General features: G+C 41.1%; 1 protein-coding gene across 5 annotated transcripts in view; it reads left to right on the top strand.

Annotated features, from left to right (window-relative positions):
• Positions 1–21,939, top strand: part of LOC137627619 (adipokinetic hormone/corazonin-related peptide receptor variant I-like) — a 649,156-nt gene that overhangs the window by 20,596 nt on the left and 606,621 nt on the right. For all 5 annotated transcript variants that reach the window (XM_068358715.1, XM_068358714.1, XM_068358713.1 and 2 more), the window contains exon 2: positions 15,337–15,355. The gene's annotated coding sequence lies outside the window, so the exon portion shown is untranslated. The remainder of the gene's footprint in view (positions 1–15,336; positions 15,356–21,939) is intronic.

The raw sequence follows: 21,939 nt of genomic DNA, 5'->3' as shown, positions 1-21,939 counted from the left end.
GTTTTCTCTCTAGACTCTGTTGCTCTTCCGTTAACCAATCACAAACCCATACGTACGTAAAGTTTGCACCGGGGGGTTAATATTTCCCTTCCCCCACCTTCCAACAAACCCTTTTCCGTATAAACCTTTGCCCAAGTCAGTTCTTTGTCAGTTCAAGTGACGTCTTTTTGCGTATTTTACGATCGAAGTTTTAGAAAATTGTAACGACTTCAGTAATCCATACTTGAAAGTATTTTGGTGAATTCCAATGTTGATAATTTTCTTAAATCTCTTAATGTAATATACCAACTTTTACAGTGTTCCAAGTGCAGTACTAAACTAAGGCAAAGCAGTTAAGACGCCACAGACTCAGTCACAACACCCCCGTGACCCACAAGTTTCGTTGTTACGGTCTTAAAAGTATGTCATTAATTTCTTTATAACTTTAATGTGTTAGTTTTACTATATTTTGTTAGAGTGCAAAACTCAACATTACCGCTTGCCAGTGTATACGAGGTTGATGTTTTATTTTCCTGTGATCGTAAGCGAGGAACAAGAACCGTTATATTTAACGTTGCTAATGTTAGTGTAACATTGCTAATGTTAGCGTGCGCAGCTCAACATTACTGCTTGCCAGTACATAGGAGCTTGATGTCTTATTTTCATGCGAGCGAAGCGAGCTAATGGCGGAACAAGAACCCTTATATATAGTGTGGCTAATGTTATCGTAACAGTACTAACGTTATTGTAACGTGAGTGAAGTGACATGGATTAACATGATATATATAATAAAGGGCATTATATTGGGTTTGTGACCTGGGAACCTCTAGGTTAGGTTAGGTGGGTTTGTTAGGTTCTGTACCCTTTTTGTACCTTTTTATATATTGTGTAAAGGGTATATGGAAAAAATCTTTAAAATACACATGATAATATTACTCTAGCATTGCTAACGCTAGCAATGCCACCGTAACGTTGGTAACGTTGTGTATCATTGGTAACGTTGTTAATGTTATCGTTCGCAGTACATACGTGAGTGAAGTGACACGTAATTTGAACAAGTCATTATATCTAAGCATTTTAACAAAATATAAATAATAAAAGACATTATATTTAAACATTTTAACAGAAAATATATGTTTTCCAGTAGAAAATAACGTGATTTAACCGGTTTTCACCTTCATTTCATCCGTAATAATAGCAACCAGTTCGGCTACTTAAAGTTAGTCGAATTGGTTATTCTGTTGGTTTGCAGTTGAAATGAAGGTCAAATTTGGTCAAATCACGTTATTTACCATAGGAAAACATATATTTTCTGTTCAAAATCAGAATCTGTAATACAGTAAAACTGTACCGATTTTCCTGCCGATATTTCGGTAATTTTATTGAAAAACACGGGACAAAATTTTCAAGAGACAACAAAATTTCTATTACAGTATATGGTGTGTTTTCAACTAATATGACCTTTATTTCCACTGCAAATAAGCCGTTCTACCGTTATGGACAACCCCCTTCCCGAAGGACACAGGTGGGAACGGTAGAATTATATTTAGGGACGGGGAAACATTTCAAACAGAAAACATATGTATTCCTGTAGTAAATATTGTGATTTAACTGAATTTGACCTTCATTTCAACCGCAATCAAACAACCCATTCAGTTTGACTACTTCGTTCCCCACTACACACTCACCAAAACTGGTATAATTGAAATGAAGTCAAATTCGGTGAAGTCACATTATTTACTATAGGAAAATATATTTTCTGTTCAAAATGTTTTACCCTAAATCTAGAGGTTCTTGCTTCGCATAATGGCTTCGCTCGCAAAAAAATAAGAACACCAAGCCCCGTATTTACTGGCAAGCAGTAATGTGGAGTTGCGCATGCTAATATCAACGATTGATTATTATTTTTAGATAATTATTCTTAGTATATTTTTGTTATAATAACTAATAGTCGAAGACCAAGTTTTACTAGGATTTCTGTGGAGTAATAGAGTTACTGTACCTTAATGTATGCTGGTTCTGTGTTTGACTGAATACGTACTTCAAATAATTGAAGGAAAACTGGCATTTTGGTGTGTTGTAGCCATAGCAAAGACAGTGGCTGGACCTTCTGCCATTAATTTTAACAAAAACCTAACTTCTACTGAGTTTGTGCAGTGCCATGTTGGTTATGAAGAATTTTATAATTATATTTCTAGTGGTGGTATTGAACTAAATTTTAGTGGCTGAATATGCCCAAAGACATGATTTAATTCTTAAGGAAAAGTCTTGCGATTGCTGTGGAGCTATTTGTAGGATCAACTAAACAGGAATGCCTGTAGTGACGAAAGGACAAGAGGAAAGTACAATCTGTTTTGAAATTTGGTATAGTTAAAGAAATACACGGGACAAACTTTACTAATACAACACTTCTGTAAAGATTGCCAAGACAAAAAAGAGACGTAGGTGTCAATCATAAGGTAAGGAATTATCTTAATTCACTTTATCATCATGTAAGGATTTATTTGTGAATTACATTTAGTTTGTGACCTTGGAGGGTGATTCTGGGGGCTTACTCCCCAGCTAGGGGTTGTGACCTGGAAAGGGGTATCTGGTGGGCTTGTCCCCCCGGCTAGGGCTTGTGACCTGGGAACTACTGGGTTAGGTTAGGCGGATTTGTTAGGTTCTGTACCGTTTTGAAAATCTCAGTAGTGTTTAATCACGTTCTGCGACCTGGGACGGGGGTTCCTTGGGGCTTGCCCCTCTGCTAAGGGTTGTGACCTGAGAACTAGTAGATTAGGTTAGGTGGGTTTGTTAGGTTCTGTACCTGGTATTATTGTCGAACAACATGGGGAAAACCTTACTAATAAAGAAATGGGGTTATTTATTTAGAACCTCCCATTTTCTTCGAAAATAACTTTTATTTCTGTCCCAAATAAATAGTAAGTAAGATATTGGCAACCCTTGATATACCCTATGGTAAAAGGGGCCACTCAGTGGGAACCGGGGTTTTGGGTGGGGAAAATTTACTGGCAAATCGATAAATAATGATAAAACTAACCTTTCCTTCTCTATACTGTACATTATTTTCTGGGACGCATAATAAATCCTCAAAAAATTGTACAAATTATGGGATCCTCTTCCCTCAATATATTTATTTCAATCTTTTGTTTACATTTTAGAAGTTGGACATTTCTGGTCTTGTTTGTTTGTTTTTGCATCGCTTGTTGCGTGATAACGACTTTATACTTCCTTTGCATAAGCCCGCCTTCCACTTTCTGCCAATAGAATTACTCCTGTTCCTTCCCCTACCATATGACGAATTGTTCCGTGGAATACAAACCTACATTATTTATAGTGGTATTACTTTCAGTGAAGCTGAAAGTACAAGCCATTAGAATTTACAGAGGGTTAACTACTCATCCCACTAGTTGGGGGGGGGGGGGGGGTACGGAGTTAGTCAGCTATTCCTTTCACTCACACACCTGTGACTGTGTTTCTCATTGTTTTTGGCTCGGATGAAGAACTGTTGTTGCCGCCCTTTCTCCTCACCTATTTGTGGACTGCCATTAATCATTGCTTTTTTACTTTTTCTTCCAGTTTGTATATGTGTATTCTTCATTAGAGGATACTTCTCGTCATGGTTCTGCTGGTTCCCAACCTTCGCCTGCTCATGATTCCCCGTCAAAGATTCGTTCTCGATCCTCTCATGGTGATGTTCGCCCTTCTAAAGATCACATCCCTTCTCCAGCTCATCATTTGGCTGTACGCTGACTTACTTCTTGCTGTTTGCCTGCAGGCCGACCTTCTTCTGAACATTCTCCTGCTTGTGGATCTCCTGCTTGTCGATCTCCTGCTTGTTGATCTCCTGCTCGCCGATCTCCTGTTTGCCGATTATCACCTGCCTGCCTTTCTCCACCTTGCTGATCACCGATGCGTCAATCTCCGGATCGCAAACCTCTGACACTCCGATTGCCTACTCGCCAAGCACCTGGGCGACGATCTCCTGCTCGCCTATGTCCCGATTGGCGACACATTGAATGCTTGCTTACCGATCTACCGATTGTCGATCTTCGACGTGCTAATCACCTGCACGTCAACCTCACAGATCGCCAAAGCAGCTTTCACCAACGCACAGTTCACCAGAGTGTCAATCACCAACTCGCCGATCGTCGAACTATCGTTCACCCTCTCATCGGGTTTCAGCTGTTGGCTTTAGTTGCCCACCGGCCTTCCCATTGTGTACCGGCAAAAAAGAGTAGACATCGTTCTCGCATTGCTCGCCAGTCATTGGCTACCTCTTCTAAGAGATCTCCCATCAAGCAGCAGGATCCTTCTCACCAGGTAGATACGTGTGAACACCATCAAGGTAAGCAACCTTCCAGGTCTTTGCCACCAAGAGCTGCGGCTCTCACCTAGCAAAGACAAACTTCCTCTTCACTGTTCGCTGTCGCCCTGTTCCCTTCCTCGCAAATGCATAACAGCACGACTACTGGGGAAGGAGGAAAAGGCCAGTCTTCACGAAATCAAGATCGCAAAGCATCAAGCATCCTGCCTCTAAGAAGAAACCGACAGTTCAGCTATCTGCGCTTCCTGGGACTCCCATTTCAGAGACTAAGACCCCTTGGTCATTCCCTTTAGGGGAATTCTCGGATAGTGCTTCCATCGGTCAACAAGTGGTTTAGAGTAGTTACTCAGGTTGTCTCGTTGGGTATGCCATCCTCATGCCCTGCGGAAACTCCCAGGATTCTTCTGGAAGTCTTCCTTGTCATCAGATCAAAAGCGAAGATCCATGTTTCCGTCTCTGACAACATCTCATCATCCAGTGTCAAGCTGACCCCAGTTAGAATGTCTAAGGGGAGTGGAAAATACTAGCGTCGCTGGTTCCTTTTCCCTTCACCCTCTTGCTCACTCATCACCTCAGTCAAGAAGCTCCCGCAGGGAAGTGTGTGCCAGACTCTTTTCAGCCGTCCCCTATAGAGAAAGTCCCACGAGACAGCAGTGTTCGGCCTCGGAACCCGTGGAGGTTTCCATCCCTCCTTCTATGGGTGGCCATCAGAAGGTTCCACCAATAAAACCGTCAGTATTGGAGACCTTTTTCCTCCCTAGGAGGGAGCCTAAAGACTCCAAGACACTGCCAAAAGCTTTCTCGAGAATTCCTAGACCCACAGAGGGGGTCAAACCATCTTCTAGCCGCTTCAGTACCGACCACGACCATCCCGAGACGAGGCCTTGGCAGTGGATGACGAAGATCAAGCTGCCAGTCCTTCTTTGGAAGATGAACTGAGGGAGTCAGAGCATGCCTTTTGTCAAGTTTTGGCTTTTATGAGGACCTTCAGTGGATTGGCAGACCCGACGATGGCTCCTGAAGAGGGCAAAGACATGGTCCTAGATCTTGTCTTTGATATTCAGAAGCCTTGAAATCCAATGCAAATATATCCTGGTCTAAGGGGCTGAAGAGTGTCCGGCGTAAGGTTGCTGCCCAGCTCTCAGAGGACTCTGACTCTCCGTTCAGGCTCGTCCTCCAAGCTCCCCCTGCCTCCGAGTGTCCGGCGGAGGAGATACTATGAATTCCTTTATGAGCCCTGCCCGACTTTCCCTCTTCACCATTCTCTAGAGGAACTGACGAAGGGGTTCTCTCTGGAGAGGCTCTCCGGTCGTCAAGTCTTTCTCAGCCACATAGATCCTTAACCAAGAGAAAGTAGTGAAGTATACCATAAAGACTACTTTGTAGTTGGCTCTCTGGTTGGGATACTTTTCCAAAGAAAACACCTGGAACGACAGAAACCTTTTCTACTTTTGGGTACTTGTACCACCGAGTTCCTGGCCCACCAAGTGGTGAACATGTGGACCAACACCATCCTGAAGTGCAGGTACTCAGTAACTGAGAGGTTCCATCATCAAGCCCCAAATGTGAGATCGCAAGACTCCAGAATTCCTCTCTGGAGGGTTCCTTGTTTGAACTGAGCAATGTCGAGCAGGCTGTGGAGAGATGGAGAAAGTCCCACCAAGTCTCCCTCCTCCATATGACTCTGACATCTCGGCCCTACAGACCATCAGCTCCTCCCCAAATCATTCAACTAAAACCCTCGAGGAACAAGATGGCAGCAAGAGACAAGGTGTCTAAAAAGCCCTTTCCTGCCAAATACAGAAAGGCTGGAAGACCTCCTGTGGAGGGAAACAACCTAGAGGTTACTGCGGCCACAAACACTAGGATAAGCTTGTCCACGAGTGGGGGGATGCCTAGATTGGTGCTGGAAGAGGTGGATGCAGCTTGGGGCGGAACCCTGGACAATCTCCGTGATTTGTTTAGGGTATCACGTCCTGTTAATTTCATTTCAAGCTGCTTTACGATGGTATCAGCAGAGGGGTTGGCTCTCCGAGACGAAGTCCAGACCATGTTGAAGGGTGCTCTTCAAGAGGGCCTTGATGACTCCCCAGGGTTCTTTAGTCAACTCTCTCTTGAGAAAAAGGTGTCTGGAGGCTGGAGACCAGTCATCAACCTCTCAGCTCTGAACAAGTTTGTCAAGCAAACCTCCTCGTTCGAGATGGAGACGGCAGACATGTTCAGACAAGCGGTAAGACCACATGACTTCATGTGCACACTGGACCTAAAGGATCCATACTTCCAGATCCCAATCCATCCGTGTTCAAGGAAGTATCTGAGATTCAGTCTGGACAACAAGAAATACCAGTTCAAGGTGTTGCGGTTCGATCTTTCCACAACACCCCGGGTCTTCACGAGAGTGTTCACCCTTGTTTCACACATTTGGCATCTGTCTCCTACATATTCTGGATGACAGGCTGATCCTAGTAGACTTGGTGACATTCCTTCTTCAACACCGAGTCAAACTTATAGAGCTTTGCCAAGATCTGGGGATCATGGTAAACCTCAAGAAGTCATCCAAATTTCCCACTCAAAGACTGGTATATCTAGGAATGATTGTAGACACCAACCTGCACAAAGCTTTCCCATCAGATAATAGGGTAGCGAGGCTAAGAAAGGTCGCAAGACCTTTTCTCAGATGAGAATAACTTCCAGCCCAGAGGTGGCTATGTCTCCTCGGGCACTTATCATCTCTGGCCTGTTTAGTTCCCAATTGACGCCTCAGGTTACGATCCATCCAATGGCAGCTAAAGTCCAACTGGAATCAGGCCTTGGATTCCATGGATGTTTTGATCCCCATGGGACCAGAAGAATAGAGGGACCTCGAATGGTGGGTGGCAGAAGAAAATCTGCTGAAGGGCGTTGATCTTCTTGTGCTCCCCCCAGTTTTGATGCTCTTTTCAGATGCGTCAAAAAAAGGGTGGTTGTCCCACGTTCCGCACCACACAATCTCAGGCCTTTTGGTCAGAGTTTGAAAAGTATCAACACATGAATCTTTTAGAGATGAAGACTGTTTTCATGTCCCTTCAATAGTTCCATCAGTTCTTGTGGAGTACCGAAGTGGTGATGATGAGCAATAACACCATAGTAGTGGCTTACATGAACAAGGAAGGAGTTACAGTTGGGCCCTGTTAATCGCAGTTTCTTGCTTCGCGGTTTCAGTTTTTCGCGGCCAAGGAAAAAAAAAAATTCTTTGTGATGATTGTTTACCCAACATTAAGATTTTGATTTCTAATAGTTGGCAACAGCATTGGGATGGCCAAGAACAATGTAATACCTATTAAATAAAAATTCTCATAAAAATTGATAAAATTCAAGCTGGGCGATGATTTGAAATAGCCCGCACTCCTTTATACTGGGAGCACTGCACGCCACTACCTATCTCTACATCCAGCTGGTCCTAGCTCTCTCTGTACAGTGTATATCCATTTACGGTGGTAAAATATTACAGCTATATTTGAAATAAACTGGATTTTGGTTTAAACTGGTGTTTCACTTAACTGTATCCAATAATATATGATACATGTTTGTTCCTACACTTGATACAAACCCTCGTTCTTTACTATAGGAAATATTCTAGCATGAGTTGGAAAATATGGCAGAAAAACCTTAACAAGGTCGTTAACGACTGAGCTGGTAGTTATCCATCTGCTAGCGGTGGGGGCCCGGTGGTCAGTAGCTACTGTTTACCTTCAATCGAATTCTAGCCGTCGCAGTGGTAACACCGCTGCTCCTGCTTTTGTTTGACTGGCAGACTAGCCTTTGTATATTGTGTTTTTGATTAATTCTGTTCCTTTTTTCTTTGTTGGATGTGATGTCCTCTATTATGAGGAAGTGTCCCGGGGTTCCCCCGAAATCCTGTGGCACCATGTCACCGCTGGAGGTGGATCCTCATTCCTTTTGCCCTACGTGCAGAGGTCATAGGTGTTCTGAAGGCTCCCCCTGCCAAGTATGTAGAGGGTGGTCGCCCTCTCAGTGGGAGAAGTTCGAGAAGAGGAAAAAGAAGAAATCCAAGAGGGACTTGTTACCTCCAGGTTCGCCGTCGAAAGGTAAGGAGTCTCGGGCCTCTTCTTCGGCCTCTCGATCCCTCCCTTCAGACTCTTCCTTGCCTCCCTCCTCTGGTGGGAAGTCTAGGAAGAGTGGCACCATTGATTTAACCCCCATTCCTCTTGGTTAGGCGGATCACGTTGCCTCCCCCAGTTGGGTAATATTTTCCGCCACCGGGAATGACTCTGTTACCGCTTCCATTCCAGATCATGTACGAGCGGTATGGCCTGCCCTTGGACTTCCTGGATCTCATTTGGAGGAAGTTTGGAGCCAGTTCCTCGTGGGAAAGGTATTGCCTCAGGTCCCTTCTGTTTTGGAACCCTAGGAAGTTCCGGACCTCGCCTACCTCCCGTCAACTCCGTCGCCGTCCGCGGAATTTTCAGTGGATATAGCAACTTTAGCTCCTGCGGCGCCTACTTCGTACTCCGTTTGCGCATCTACAAAATCACAATGTTGCAAGTGAGACATCTCGTGAAGAGATAGAAGGCGAGGAAGGGCGAAAACGATGTCTCTTCCTATGTCGCCTGTCTCTCAGGCGAGAACGTCTGGGCGAAGGAGAGCGAGCTCTCCTTGTCCTCGCCCTCCTTGTCCTCGCCCTCTTTGGAGGTTAGGAGGGAGAGAGAGAAGAGGAAAAGGAGAGCTCGCTCTCCTTCGCCCAGATGTTCTCGCCTGAGAGACAGGCGACATAGGAAGAGACATCATCATTCTCGCTCTTCCTCGCCTTCTGTCTCTTCACGAGATGTCTCGCTGTGAGACTATAAGTGCTCTCGTCACAAACCTAAGAAGAGCGCTTCCTCTCGTCATCATTCTGCCTCACTATCATCTTCCTGTTATGAGGGATCATCTAAGCGCTCTAGGCGCTTCAAGAAAAAGAACGCTATGTTACGTGCTTGCCCTTCGTCACAAAAGAGCTCTCCAAAGCGTAATAAGCACTCCCTTAAGAAAAGCTCTTCCCACGATTTTTCATCTAATCGCGCCAGGAGTGCGGCCAAGGGCCTCTCGATCCCTCTCTTTAGATTCTTCCTTGCCTCCCTCCTCCGGGGGGAAGTCTAGGAAGAGTGGCACCATTGATTTTACCCCAATTCCTCTTGGTCAGGTGGATCAAGTTGCCTCCCCCAGTGGGGCAATATTTTCCGCCACCGGGAATGACTCTGTTACCGCTTCCATTCCAGATCATGTACGAGCGGTATGGCCTGCCCTTGGACTTCCTGGTTCTCCTTCGGAGGAAGTTTGGAACCAGTTCCTCGTGGGCAAGGTATTGCCTCAGGTCCCTTCTGTTTTGGAACCCTCAGGAGTTCCGGACCTCACCTACCTCACGTCAACTCAGTCGGCATCCGCGGAAGTTTCAGTGGATATAGTAACTTTAGCTCCTGTGGCGCCTACTTCGCACTCCGTTTGTGCATCTACAAAATCACAATGTTGCAAGCGCAAACATCTCAGTACCTCCTCCTCCTACTCCTACTCCTCTTCGGAGCCTAGGAGGGAGAGAGAAAAGAGGAAAAGGAGAACTCGCTCTCCTTCTCCCAGATGTTCTCGCCTGAGAGACAGGCGACATAGGAAGAGACATCATCATTCTCGCTCTTCCTCGCCTTCTGTCTCTTCACGAGATGTCTCGCTGTGAGACTATAAGTGCTCTCGTCACAAACGTAAGAAGAGCGCTTCCTCTCGTCATCATTCTGCCTCACTATCATCTTCCTCTTATGAGGGATCATCTAAGCGCTCTAGGCGCTTCAAGAAAAAGAGCGCTATGTTACGTTCTTGCCCTTCGTCACAAAAGAGCTCTCCAAAGCGTAATAAGCGCTCCCTTAAGAAAGCTCTTCCCACGATTTTTCATCTAATCGCGTCAGGAGTGCGGCCAAGGGCCTCTCGACCCCTCTCTTTAGATTCTTCCTTGCCTCCCTCCTCCGGGGGGAAGTCTAGGAAGAGTGGCACCATTGATTTTACCCCAATTCCTCTTGGTCAGGTGGATCAAGTTGCCTCCCCCAGTGGGGCAATATTTTCCGCCACCGGGAATGACTCTGTTACCGCTTCCATTCCAGATCATGTACGAGCGGTATGGCCTGCCCTTGGACTTCCTGGTTCTCCTTCGGAGGAAGTTTGGAACCAGTTCCTCGCGGGCAAGGTATTGCCTCAGGTCCCTTCTGTTTTGGAACCCTAGGAAGTTCCGGACCTCACCTACCTCCCGTCAACTCAGTCGGCGTCCGCGGAAGTTTCAGTGGATATAGTAACTTTAGCTCCTGCGGTGCCTACTTCGCACTCCGTTTGCTCATCTACAAAATCACAACGTCGCAAGCGCAAACATCGCCGTACCTCCTCCTCCTCCTCTTCGTCATCATCCTCACCCTCTTTGTAGGCTAGGAGGGAGAGAGAGAAGAGGAAAAGGAGAGCCCTCTCTCTTCTGCCTAGACGTTCTCGCCTGAGAGACAGGCGACATAGGAAGAGACATCATCGTTCTCGCTCTTCCTCGCCTTCTGTCTCTTCACGAGATGTCTCGCCGCGAGTCTATAATCGCTCTCATCACAAACCTAAGAAGAGCGCTTCCTTTCGTCATTGTTCTGCCTCGCTATCGTCTTCCTCTCCCGAAGGATCATCTAAGCGCTCTAGGTGCTTCAAAAAAGAGAGCGCTACGTTATGTTCTCGCTCTTTGTCACAAAAGAGCTCTCCAAAGCGTAATAAGCACTCCCTTAAGAGAAGCTCTTCCCATGACTTTTCATCTAATTGCACCAGGAACGCGGCCAAGGGCAAAGTGCGCCCTGACCTCGATCCCTCTCCTTCACATATTAGTTTGAGGATCTCCGATCGCTCTAGGAAAGGGAGAAAGAGCACTTCTCCTCACCTTCGCTACTTGTCATCAGAGAGAGAGCACTCGCCCTTCAACTTCCCGATCGCGCAAGTCTCCAGTCATACTCTCGCAGGGTCAATCACCTCGCCCTCGTGTTTCAGACAGGACAACACTGGTTCCCTTGCTCCCTAATGAGTTACGTGATATGAGCCTCACGAGAAGCTCGGAAGAAGATGCAGGGGTTCAACTCTTCTTCTCTTCTGTTGAGAGCAGAGGGAAAAGGCCAGATCGCTGATCAGTTCAACCTCCTCCACCTAGACCGTCAACTTCCACGCAAGATCAGGCGCTCGCTAAGCCATTATCCAGCGCTCAGCCTTCCCCTGTAACAACGGCTATATGGTTTCCTACTTCGCCGTTACCTCCAGACACTCTTGACTTCTATCGCCCTTCCTCCTGTAATAACTCGCGAGGAATTAGCGCAGTCTGGGGATTGGATTCCTCGGAAGAGCAACCATCAAAGGACTTGGAGTCCTCTTATTTGAGGGCTCTAAGAACTATGTGTGATATCTTGGGCCTCGGCGTTCTATATCTGTCTCCTCGACATACTGATGCTCCAGCTTTAGGTAGACTATGTCGTCCACCGAACCCTAAGACTGGAATTGAACTTGACTGGTCTGTTCACACTGCAGGCCGTCTGAGGAAAGTCTCGCATGCGGTCTCGGGAGAAACGGGTTCCTTGAAGTATCAGGGGTCCCATAAACTTTTACAATTCCAGTTTATGAGGCAAAAGTGCTTTTACAAAGTCAAAGATGCTAACCCTTCTCCTCTGACCCTGGATCCCCTCACGGCGAGGCTCACACCTGGCTGCTCCTTGAAGAGAGACTTTTCTTCCAGTCTTTTTCACAGCCACGGAAGCCTTGGCAATGGAAGGGGCTTCAATGTCCCTTCTGGAGGGTTTATCTTGGTTTGACACGTGGTCTGGTACAGTTGGATACCTCGTGAGTCACGAGGACCTGCCAAACCAACACTCCTTGCAGTCCCTACAGGAAGTCCTAGCTGCTGGGGCCAAGACAATGGACTTCCTAACTGCTACAACTGCGACCATGTGGGGCAATTGGGTCTTCAAAAGGAGGGAATCTGTAGTTTCCAGACTTCATAGGAGCGTCGGTAAGGCCGAGAGATCAGATTTGAGAAACTCGAACCTTCTACAACCTCTCCTCTTTTCTAAACAAGCAGTTTCCTCTACCTTAGATACTTGGAGGAAAGAGACGCAGGACATCGTGATGCAAAAGGCTGCCTCCTTTCGCACAATGCAACAGCAGCCAACTCCAAAACCCAAGACCACAACCGAGGCTCCACTCCCAGCCAAGAGCCTCAGCCGCCCATGTTTTGTAGCCAAACCTATGGGTAGTGGAAAGTGGGTTCCTCCCAAGGCTAAAGGCAGAGGGAGGAATCTTAGACAGAAATAGGGTCACGGCTCCCCCCTTCCAGTGCGTACGGGGTTGCCTGCAGGGGAGTTGGAGGAGGAGGAAAGCTATGGGGGCCATGCAATGGACCATCAAGGTGCTTCGTTGGGGGTACTGCATCCCTTTCATAGGCTCTCCTCCTCAAATTCCTCCTCCGATCTCGTCCTCCCAGGTCCCTCGGAATCTCGGGAAACAGCAAGCCCTAGCTCAGAAGATCCAGAGCATGCTTCTAAAGGGTGCCATCCAACAAATCCCTAACACCTCCCGGCGTTTTTCAGCCGCCTCTTTCTGTAAGAGAAAGCCTCGGGGGTTTGGAGACCAGTAATCGATCTCTCTACCTTGAATCAGTTTGTGAAGCAGACTCCATTCAAATTGGAGACAGCAGCTTCCGTGATCCAAGCAGTGCATCCAGGAGACTTTATGGCATCTGTGGACTTGAAAGACTCATATTTTCAAGTACCGATCCATCGCTCATCTCCGAAATTCCTGCGCTTTCTGGTTCAGGGTCGAAGTTTCGAGTTCAAAGTCCTATGCTTCGGCCTCTCGACCGCCCCACAGGTGTTTATAAGGGTTTTCAAACTCGTTTCCTCGTGGGCACACAAGCATGAGATACGACTGCTAAGGTATCTAGACGATTGGGTACTCCTGGTCTCATCCAGGGAACAAGCTCTGGATCACCTGAGAAGGCTTCTCGACCTTTGCAAGGATCTGGGGGTCCTTTTAAATGTACGGAAGTCTTGTTTGATTCCAATCCAAGTCATGAACTTTCTGGGTATGTCCATCAACACCCAGATAGGGAGGGTGTACCCTTCGGAAGACAGACTTCTGAGACTGGGACAATCCATCGCCCAACTCTTGTCTCCACTGCCTCCTCCAACCAAGTTGTGGCAGAGCCTTCTGGGCCATCTTTCCTCGCTGGAAAAACTAGTTCGAGGCAGAAGATCAAGAATGAGAAGTCTCCAGTGGCATCTGAAGACCCATTGGTCCCAAAAGATCGATTCCCCATTCTTGCCAATGGAGGTTCCAGCTGGTCAACCAGAGAGAATACCCAAACGGGCTTTCCCCTCCAAAGCCCCATTCCGAAGTGAAAACTCTTTTGGGACGCATCGCTACGGGGCTGGGATTCCCACCTAGGCTCGAAGTTAGCATCAGGAGTCTGGTCTCCGATAGAACAAATTCTCCATATAAATTGCCTGGAATTGTTAGCAGCCTGGAAAGGCCTAGAATACTTTGTAGAAGATCTACAAGGACGAGAGGTGGTGCTGATGAGTAACAACTCCACAGCCGTCTCGTACATCAACAAACAAGGGGGTACTCTGGCAAGAGACCTCGGTCTGCTAGCGGTACAGATTTGCTAGTGGGCGGATGGTCACAACATTTCTCTTACAGCCAGGTTTATTCCGGGTCAGAGAAACATCGTGGCGGATCAACTAAGCAGGTATCACTAAGTGTTGAGTGGCGAACGGTCTTTGGATCCTCGAGTAGCGAAGGCAGTAATAGCTTTGTGGGGTTTCCCCACAATAGACCTGTTCCCCACTTCTCTGAATGCGAAACTTCCCCGCTACGGGTCCCCAGTTCCAGATCATCAGGCAGCGATCCAGGACGCCCTTCCACAGACTTGGGATAACCTGGACGCATACGCCTTTCCATCCTTTTGCCTGCTCAGAAGGGTGATCAACAAACTCTGAACCTCCTGGAACTGCAAGCTAACCCTAACAGCTCCAGCATAGCCAAGCAGAGAATGGTACGCAGACCTTCTTTCCCTGCTGGTTCAGGTTCCAAGGTTTCTTCCTCCAGAACCCCCTTCTGCTGACGCAGCCACAAAGATGGAGAGTGCAGCTTGGTGTAGAGGGTGAGGCATGTCTCTATTCAATCCCTCTCTTCCTTTTGTACCTCAGGTGGATAACTACTGGCCTGGTCGTTAACGACCTTGTTAAGGTTTTTCTGCTGTATTTTCCAGCTTGTGCTAGAATATCTCCTATAGTAAAGAATTCGGGTTTGTATGTTAGGAAAAATACAAACTCTGTTAAAAGTTTGTCATAATATTCACATTTTAGTTTCATATTTATAATTAAAAACATAGCGAATTATAATCTCATGGGCAGAGATAAGTGGCGCAAAGCGAACCAGGTACAAAGTAGGGAGTGCTGTTTAAAATCGTTGCGTAGCGAGATTTCTTCTCATGAACCCGCGAATATGTGATTTTTTTTTTATCTAATAGGCTATATGGTTGTCTGTGTTGTGAACGAGTGAAATTGCGAAGAATGAACCCTCAAAAAGTGAAGGTGGCCTGTATTTTTCTAAGCATAAAGGTTCTCTTTTATGAGCAGAAAGTACAGAATTGATTATTATTATTATTATTATTATTATTAATACTGCCAATGGAGTTATTTATGTTTTATGTCAAAGTTAGCTGCAACTAAAAATGAGACGTACAAATAATTAATTTTGATGTTAAGATTCTCATAGTAAATAACGAATCTTTTAAGGTGTATCTATGTATTATAAAACCATGTTTGTCTTCTCTGCACATGAAAAATATCATACGAGTAAAATGCTCTATAACTACAGTAGATAAGGGTTTCATTGTATCAAACCTCTTAATATATATATTAGAGAAATCTCACATTTTTACTATTAATTTTGAAGATGGTTTCATAATATTTCTCAACATCATGTTTTTATTTCTTCTTCAGATTCTCCTGCATCGGACAGGTAGGACTACCATGTTACAAGTGAGCCTTTATTTTTTAGATTATTTTAATCATTTATTTTATTCTGATACTCTGAATATTCTCGTATTACATTGCCAAGCGAATTTTTTCTTTTTATTCTGATGCTCTGAATATTCCTGTGTTGTATTTCCTTGCAAAGTTTTTATTCTGATGCTATGATTATTTAGTGTTACATTGCCATGTGAGTGTTTTCTTTTTTATTCTAATGCTCTGAATATTCCTGTTACATTTCAAGGCTTTTCTTTTCGTTCTGCTTTCAGTGGTGTGTATTATAAAATGTCTGGCTATGGCCAGTGGGTGTTTTGATATCAAACTATTCGGTTATCCAGGGATTTTTTTTTGTTGGGGGGGGGGCGAGTATTTCGAAACATGAATCACTCATTTCAAGTGATCTTAAGCATTCGTGAACGTCAACCATGTTTATTTTTTATCGTAGTCGGTAATATTATCCGTTAATGGTCTCTGTTCTCTACTGAGTTTATTCCAAGATCTACATAAAAGTCTTTCTGTAAGTCTTGGTTTGTTCCCACCTGATGTCCTGGGGGATTGAGAGTACAATTTCGTTTCGTTGGAAACATGAGCCGGAAATTATTTTTATTCATCTTTATTTATTGTACAGTATTTCTCACATTATTTGTATTCATGTCTTTTTTTGTGTGTATATATATATATATATATATATATATATATATATATATATATATTTATATATTTATATATATATATTTATATACATATACATATATATATATATATATATATATATATATATATACGTATATATATATATATATATATATATATATATATATATATATATGTATACATATATAAATATATATATATATATATATATATATATATATATATATATATATATATATATATATATATATATATATATGTATATATTAAATATACGTGATTTTTTATATTTCATTGTGTTATTTTGTAATCTGATGGTAAGTTATGTTTTGTTATTTTTTGTTGAACAGTTTCCATCATTACTTAAAATGTAATGATATGTACAGTAGTATGTTTAATGTGTACATTAGTCAAGGCTCACTGTATATGATGCTACTCTGAACGCTTTTGTTGAAATAGACTTTATAATCGACTATATGATAATTTCAATCATGTTTTCTAAACTGGAAAAAAAAGAGAAATTTCTCCATTATCCCATTATTTAACTTAATATATACCATTTCTTATTACTTGTTATTGTATATTTTGTATAAGACCAGAATGTTATAGGAATAGGTGAAGTAAATTTTTAAATAGTTTTTATTTGTTATTTAATGCTTCTGCTAAGTGCAAGGATTTTCTCTTTTGTTTACATCGTTTGTGAATAGACTCTACCTTCCCGTAAGCCCTTCCTCTAAACTCCATTACTTGCTTGGGGGAATTTCTCTCCTGTTCCTCTGTCGAAGGATTTGAAAGATTCCCAACATCAATTCTAACAGATTTGGGATATTTTATTGATAGCACTTACTTGTATTAGTCAAGAAATATTTTGAAAATGCTTAGAAGGGAGAACTCATATTGTAGTTAGTGGGGAGATTTCTGGCATTTTAGTAAGCGATCATATGAAAAGTTAAGGCTTATTCCAAAAATGCTCAGAAGGAAGTTTTTAAATATTTCAATAAATATAAAACTAATGATGGGAAATGATAGACTTTATGATATTAGTTTCCTTAGTTGCCGAAAAGTAAATAATATTGCGTAATAATGTTATTCTTTTGCTAATGGGAGTTTTCCTTTAAATTTCGATTATTCAAAATAGCCTTCAGAGTTTCATCCATGGTAGAACAAAAATAGCGGACTGTTGCAGTTGGTGAGTGTTACACTTTAATCTCTGTGCCCATCAATTTATATTTTACTTTACTTCAACTTACTGTTTTGTATTTCATTTTTCATTCTGGATTAATAGTATATCATTACGACCAATCAATTTATATTTATATTTTACTTAATTTTTCATCCAAGATTGATATTATATCATTATCCATTAATCAATGTATATTTTGTTTAGTTTTAAGTTACAGTTTTTTGTTTAGTTATTCACTTTAGGTTAGTATTTTGTTCAGATTTTGCCTAATTTTAACTTACTGTTTTTTATTTAATTTTTCATTCCAGAATAATTCTATATCATGATAATGTTTAGATCTCCAATAAGCTATTGCTTAAATTAACACAATTTTTGTTTATTTGCGTATTGCCAAACACGGCCGCTGGGAGTATCCGTCAAATGTTTTTGTATGAATAAAAATGTTTTGTTTAAATTATGAAAGATATTATTTTATACGTTGGAATTGAAGGAACTATCCAGAAATTAATTTATCACCCCATAGAGATATTGAATTAGATTAGGAGAAGACACTGAATAAAATTACGTGTGATGAGACAATTACAAATTTGTTCACAGGAAGAAATCTTATTTTAGAAAATATGGTTTTAAACAAGAAAAATAGTCGTTAAGAGGTTCTCCTTGCTGGCAATTTTACATGACAAAAAGAAAATTGTCCTTGGCTGTAGAAATGTGTGTGTATATATATATATATATATATATATATATATATATATATAATGTATATTTATATAATATATATATATATATATATATATATATATATATATTTATATATATATATGTGTGTGTATACATACACACACACACACACACACATATATATATATATATATATATATATATATATATATATATTTATATATATACATATACTGTATATATATATATATATGTATATATATATACACACTATATATATATATATATACAGTATGTAGTGTGTGTGTGTATATATATATATATATATATATATATATATAATGTATATTTATATAATATATATATATTATGTATGTGTGTGTATACATACACACACACATATATATATATATATATATATATTTATATATATACATATACTGTATATATATATATGTATATATATATATATATATATACACACTATATATATATATATATATATATATATATATATACACACTATATATATATATATATATATATATATATATATATACAGTATGTAGATACATATATATATATATATATGTATGTATATATATGTATATACATATATATGTGTGTGTATATATACACACATATACATATATATATATATATATTTATATATATAAATATACTGTATATATATATATATATGTATATATATACAGTATATATATACATATATAGATACACATATATATGTATGTATATATATGTATATACATATATATATATATATATATATATATATATATATGTACATATATATATATATATATATATATATATATATATATATATATATCAACGGTGGATGGAACACTTTAGTGAGGTCAGGAAAAGGAGTGAATGTAATAATTTAATTGATATAACTGAAGCTGAGGAAGACATTGATGTGCCCATGAATGAATTCATTGTGTTTGAAATCGAAGCTATCATCAAAAACTAAAGAGGTGGAATACGATGGAATAACACCCGAAATGATATTGGCCGCAAATGAAGTGACTCTCAGAATACTTACAATAATCTTTGTAGAACGTGTCGTGAAGAAGAGGCAGAACTTGATGAATGGGATCTAGGAGTGTTGGTGAAAAGGGCAAAACAAGGAGATCTAACTGACTGCAATAGTTCCAAAGGCATCACACTTACATCTGTTGTCATAGAAATATATAGTATGCTCAGTCTAAAGAGACAAGAGAGAAAGATTGATGAAAAGCTGAGAGATGGATAATCAGGATTTCGAAAAGGTAGAAGTTGTACTGACCAAATTTTTATTTTGAGACATGTGTACAGCAATGTGTAGAATATAGAAATCCACTTATGATGGCATTTATAGTGTGCACCGGCCAATTTTGTGGAGATTCCTGCATTATTATGAAATTCCTCTTAGATATGTAAATTTGATTAAGTCTGTTCATGATCAAAGCAAGTGTAAAGGAAATGTTAGTAGAGTACTATCAAAGGAATTTCAAGTGAACAGTGGAGTACTCCAAGGGAATGTGTTTTCACCAATGTTGTTTATCCTCCCCATGGAATTTGTGATGCATCTAGATGGCAATAAAATGAGAGAAATAACAAATGTCATATCTCCTTTAAGGTATAATAAGATGCCCCGAAAGTGGGAGATGTCTCTTTGTCGTCTCTTTATTGGTCACACTCGGTTGACACACGAGTTTCTACTAAAGGGCCAACACCAACCATATTGCAACGACTGTTTGGTACCGTTGACAGTGAGAAATTTGTTGATCGAATGCCCCACTTATAGTACTGAAAGAAGTACACATCTGTTTGAGGCTCAAGGTGAGAATGGACAGGATATGTTGTACAATAGTGGTATTTTTAAATTTATTTAAGAGATAGGTCTGTTGAAAGCTATCTAACTGAAATAAGGATGTTTTTGTTTTTATTGTTTTAAACTGAATTAGTATTTATTTATTCATTTATAACAATAATATCGGCATCAATGACCTTAGATGTCAGGATGCCAGATAACTCATAATCAATCAATCAATCAATCAATCAATAGAACAGTTAGGGATGGTGGAGAGAGATTGGACTGAATTGGTAACAGGAAATTAGCTGGCCTAGGGTATGATGCTGTCCGTATTAGCAGAATACCATAAGACTTGCAATGTTTGGCTACCAGAATGCATGTAATATCACACGAGGTTGGGCTCAAGATAAATAGAAGAAAGACAGAGATGATGGGAACTGAATATGCAATGGAAGATGAAGTATCATTGGAAGAAGAATGGAGGAATGAATTAGAATAATTTAAATATTTAGGAACTATGATCTCTAATACAGGGTCTTTAGAATTATTGGAGTTTGATGAAAGATTGAAAATAAAAAACAAATCAGACAATTGCTAGGTGAAGTAAAATATGGAAATCAAATCGCTATAAATTACTTTTTAAATAGCAAAGCACACTGAGAGTGCAGACCTCTGCCAAAGTAGCTTATTTCTCAAAACCTGCTGTGTTGACAACCATATGCAAACTTGGGGTTAAGGTTGGTGTTAATTTGTTCCACCTTTTGCTTGACCTTGACCTTGACCTTTGACCTAGGACTTTCAAAATCGAGTCCCTTTCTTGGCTCAGCATAACAATTAATCCCTGAAAGTTTCACTACTCTCTGAGTAAAATTGTGGCCAGGAAAGGGTTCACAGACAAACGGGCACACAGGATAAAAAACACAACCTCAACCCAACTTTGTTGGCGGAGGTAAAAATTTGGCCCTATAACAGTTTAGTGAAATCTGTGTTACTCTATGCCAGTGTAGGGACTTTAATCGTGGTATGATAATGAAACAATATACAACAGATTCTGTAACTTTAAGAACAAAGCCTTAAGAAGAATATTGGTAGTTAAATGGCAGGAGAGGATTAGAAATGAAAATATAAGAGAGATTACTCGTGGGCCATATGTGGATGAGATCATGGTAAGGGGTTGATGGAGATGGGTTTGGCATGCTTTTCGCACTCCACAAGAAGGATTAGTTCACCATACTTTTAATTGGGCTCAACCATGCAATAGAAGAGTTGGAAGACTGAGGCCTACATGGCTGAGGACTGTGAAGTGGGAAGTAGATGTTAAATGGTGAAGTATTGATTTAAAAGCTCAGGATAGAGACGACTGGCGAATTCTAACCGAGGCCCTGTATGTCAATAGGCGTAGGAGATTATGATGATGATGATATCTATCTATCTATCTATCTATCTATATATATATATATATATATATATATATATATATATATATATACACACACAGATACATACATACATATATATGATATATATATATATATATATATATATATATATATATATATATATATATATATATATATAATATATATATTACATACATACATACATATATATATAATATATATATTGTCACCTTTCGTTACGCTGTTCAACTTACGGTAATCTACACATATGCGTAACGCGCCAAACTTTTTCTGTACTACTACGATAGGAGACCGCCAAGGGGAATCAGAGACCGAGATTATTCCATTCTCATTCATCTCTGCTAACTGTCTATTTACTTCGGTCTGATAAGCAAAAGGTACTCTATAAGGATACGTTACGACTGGCGGACTGTCTCCCGTGTCTATCCTGAAGGTCATAAAGTCACAGTAACCCGGAGGTTCTTCCTCTAAAACAAACACGTCTGGATATTCCTCCAAAATTTGAGCTACACAATAATGATACTGCACAGGTGTCAAACTATATCCTAGCTCTTTCAATGCGCATGTGCGATCTGATGAGGTACTTTGCTGAAAGGCGGCATTAAACACTAAATCAGTATTCATTTCTACCCATGCAATTAGAGTGTCTTCTTTGATTAACACTGGCACTGATGAAAAGTTGTGGAATAAGATCCTTACCTTCCCTTCTTGTATCTGCACTACTGAGTCCTGCAACAAATTATCTTCAAAGTTTACATGCAGCACAAGTACACCTACCCATTTTGTGACATTTTTGTTACACACATACAACT

This window comes from Palaemon carinicauda, chromosome 35 (assembly GCF_036898095.1).
Source record: "Palaemon carinicauda isolate YSFRI2023 chromosome 35, ASM3689809v2, whole genome shotgun sequence".
NCBI lineage: Eukaryota > Metazoa > Arthropoda > Malacostraca > Decapoda > Palaemonidae > Palaemon > Palaemon carinicauda.
This window is presented reverse-complemented; position numbering and strand designations above follow the sequence as displayed.